Source organism: Heterocephalus glaber, unplaced genomic scaffold, assembly GCF_053883595.1.
Source record: "Heterocephalus glaber isolate CG9 unplaced genomic scaffold, H.glaber_assembly_v1.0 deba00001442, whole genome shotgun sequence".
Lineage (NCBI taxonomy): Eukaryota > Metazoa > Chordata > Mammalia > Rodentia > Bathyergidae > Heterocephalus > Heterocephalus glaber.
The window spans coordinates 38,924,746-38,928,707 of NW_028258296.1; the positions used below are offsets into that span (position 1 = coordinate 38,924,746).

General features: G+C 38.4%; 1 pseudogene across 1 annotated transcript; it reads right to left on the bottom strand.

Moving 5' to 3' along the window:
* Positions 1-1,573: 1,573 nt before the first annotated feature.
* Positions 1,574-3,261, bottom strand: LOC101704099 (DENN domain-containing protein 10 pseudogene; annotated as a pseudogene). Its single transcript, XR_015451823.1, has one exon. The product of XR_015451823.1 is annotated as a DENN domain-containing protein 10 pseudogene (transcript).
* Between the last annotated feature and the right edge of the window lie 701 nt (positions 3,262-3,962).

Consider the following 3,962-nt stretch of genomic DNA (forward strand, 5'->3'; position numbering starts at 1 on the left):
CTTGACTCCAAAACCAGAAAAGGACCCAAATGAACAAAGAGAACTATAGGTCAATCTTTCTAATGAATATGGATGTAAATGTCCTCAATAAGTTATTGGCAAACAAAATAAAATAAATTATCAAAAAGATCATACATCATGACCAAGTAAGATTCATTCCAGTGATACAGGGGTGGTTCTACCTACATAAATCAATAAATGTAATATACCACATAAACAGAAGCAAGTATAAAAAATCAATGATCATCTCATTATACACAGGAAAAGCATTTTATAAAATTCAACATCCGTTCATAAAAAACCCCAAAGAAACAGGTATAGAAAGTCTTTATCTCAATCTGATACAAGCCATCTATGACAAACCAATGGCCAACATCATACTAAAATATGGAGAGAAGCTGAAAGCTTTCCCTCTAAAATCAGGAACAAGACAAAGATCTCTGCTATCACCACTCCTGTTCAGTATAATTCTTCTTTTTTTACTTTTTATTTTTACTTAAACATCTAACATCAAGAAAAAAATTGCAAGCATATTCCCAGGTAAATTTTCAAAGGACAACAGTACTGAGTGAAAAGTAACCTTTCATAATTAGTATGAATATACATAATAAACGTGAGTACACAATTTATGCATCCATGCTTTTTTGGCAATTTTAGGGTCTCCAATTATGAAAAAAGTACACAAGTGAACAAAAGAGCCACCTTTGATATGTGGCCAAATCATTCTTATTGGAGTTGTATGAAGACATTCCTGGTTTTGACCTCTGCAAGAAGGTGATTCCCCCTCACCAATTATAAAAGTCACTACTTCAGTGCTATGGACACTACTGTTCAAAGGGCTTCATACTCTATCTTACAAGTATGGGATCTTTCCCAAAGAATAGTGCTAGCAACAGGGCTAAGTGAAGAGTACTAATGGCTTCAGTCTGCCAAATGCTTACTTCTGTAGCAGTATAAATATGTATTATTAAAGTTGCCTACTCAAGTATAAAATCTATGCAAAACTCTCATAATATAGGCAAAATGTTCAAAGGCTAAGAAAAACTTTTTTTTTTCTTTTACAAGAAAGTGCAACTGCAGAGTCTCTTGAATGATCTTCTAGATAGTTCTGCAGAAAACTTAGCAGTTTGGCTCAGAAGGTACAGTTCCTCATGAGGAATTAAAGTTCTTCCTAGAAGAATACAAAGCAATATTTCAGGCAGCTTTCTGAAAATGAACCATTAGTTTATGCCTATGCAATGAGACAAATAGGAAGTTGTAATGAAGACTCTCACATGTGCTGTGGTTTGCATGGGACTTGACAGAGCTTTTCCTCTTGCTCCAGACACCAGCCGGTTTGTAACACCAGACATGGCACTTACAGCGCTTTGTCCAACTCTGACAGCAGGCAGGACACTAATTATCTGGGAGAAAAGTCACAAGTGTTTCCATGTGTTTCAGTGTTTTTCAGGTCATGTCTCAATACTTTCAAATAAATCATTAAAAAATATAACATTCCCTCTGTTATTTCCAGTATTTTACACAGTTATGGATACTCAGAATGAAAAGAGAGCTTTATAACAGTAATCAGTGAGACCTTCTGTCTCAGTCAGATTTTCAGCATTTGTTCAGCTGCGGCTAGATGGTAAAGGAAGTTTTCCGTGGCTGGTGGAAGTCATTTTTGCTTTAATGCCTCCAGATTGAGGACTCGCTTTCTTCCATTGTCCAGAACTTCTGAAAATGGTGCTAGGTTGGTGAAGATTTCTTTTGTTTTGAAGGCAATATCCTGTGTAACCTGGCTGTCTGACTTATCGGGGTCTTCGGCCGACTGGACAATTAGCTGACCCATTTCTTTGCACAGTTTACCCATTGTCATGGACTCTTTTGCAGGTGGAGCAATGGTGATCTCGCTGTCTGCCAAATTCACAACACATCATAAAGATCCGGTCTATTGCTCATCTCCAGGACTACAAACCCAGTGAAGTAGCCTGTGCACATCTGCAGGGCTTCCAGCTCATCAGCATGGAGATGCACTTAAGAATACAGGATGGTCCAGTCCTGTTGATGCCACACACAGGGCAGGCAGGGTCCTGGTAAACTCCTGGACAGCTTCTATTTTGGGGTGATAGACGACAACTCTTTTTTTTAGCATCAGTGCCATGTGTAATATAACAGTTTCCATTCCAAATTGAGATACAATGTCTTTGATGGAGGCTGCAAGGTATGCCTTTCGAGCATCAAAGTCCTTGCTAAGGAAAGAGCCATTTTCTTCACTCTGACGTATCCCCTTTGTGAGAACCACAATATAACTCTCCATCATTGTAACTGGACTCCCATGCTTCAAGTACACTCTACACAATATTTTAGTAAAGGTGGCATATTTCTCTGGGTTAAAATCTTTGGCAGTCAGAACAATAGAAAAATGAGCCATCTTCTTCAAAACTGAAGAATCTGGGGCTTCAACTGTTGTGATATAAAACCATGTTCTTCTGTATTGCCCAAAGACAAAGGGATGGAGAAGTTTGTTTTCATCTGTAAAGCAGCATTTTCTGAGCAGCAGATTCCTCAGTGCAGCTGTTGTGGAAGGATAACACCACACCCACAGTACTTCTCCATTTGTGTCTTTTTCAATAAGCCCCACTCCGAGCAACAGCTGAGTGTCTGCCGCCTCGGCCTCAGCCATCTTCCGCCACTGTCAGTTCAGTCTAATTCTTGAAAAATTAGTCAGAGCAGTTAGATAAGAGAAAGAAATGAAAAAGATACAGATAATAAAGGAAGTTCAATTATTATTTGCAGGTGACACAATCCCCTGCATAGGAGACCCCCAAAGCTAAAAAAACCCACCTAGAATTAATAACCAAATTCAGTAGCATAGTCATGTTAAGGAAATATAAAATAATATAGAACTGCCTGCCTCATTCTGCTTCTGTAACTTGCTTCCCTTGCTTGTTTCGCTTCTGAGAATATTGTTTTGCTTCTCAGAATAGCAATACCAGATGCTTTGCCATTAACCACAAGTTTGTATGCAAGAGATAAACAAATGCCTACAACATTGCCTAACCACAACCCCAACCCAAGTGAGGCCAGATGTCCGAATAAAGATAACAGTCACCATGCCTCATGAACAAAAGTACACATAGACTCTAAGCTTTCTGTAAACCACATGACCAGAATCCCCCAGTTTAGGGTACAAATGTAAGCCACCAATGTAATTCCAGGTCAGTCCTTAAAGGCATGTTCCTGTGGGTGTGGCCTGCTAGCAAATAAATTTTGTTGTTTTACCCCTGCTCCTCTGTCTCCTGTAAGTCTTTTGGTTATGCCCAACAAAATCCACAACAGTCGGATGCAAAGTCAACACTCAAAAGTCAGTAGCATTCCTCTACACCAATAATAAACTAAATGAAAGAAATTGGGGGAAACAATACTTTTTTCAGTAGCATCAAGAACAATGAAATACTTAGCAATTATGCTAAACAAGGAAGTGAAAGACTTCTACAATGAAAACTACAGTATTCTGAAAAAGGACATCAAAAAGAACATCACAAAATGGAAAGATAGTCTGTTCCTGGATATGCAGAACCAATATAATCAAAATAGCCATACTTCCAAAACTGTTATACATGTTTAATGCAATCCTTATAAAAATGCCAATAGCATTCATCACAGAAGTAGAAAATAAAATCCTAAAACTCATATGGAACTAGAAGAGACCTAGAATAGCAAAAGTAATTCTGGGAAACAAGGCCAAGGCCCACAGCATAACAATCCCAGAATTCCAATTATACTACAGCTTCAGTGATTAAAAAACCCCAGCATGTTATTGGCATAAAACAGACTTATGGATCAGTGTAACAGAATAGAGGATGCAGAAACAACTTCAGGGACACTCAGCTAACTTATCTTAGAAAGGGGCCAAATACTTTTGCTGGAGAAGAGATGGCCTGCTTTACAAATGTTACTGGAAAAAATGGCCATCCACATGT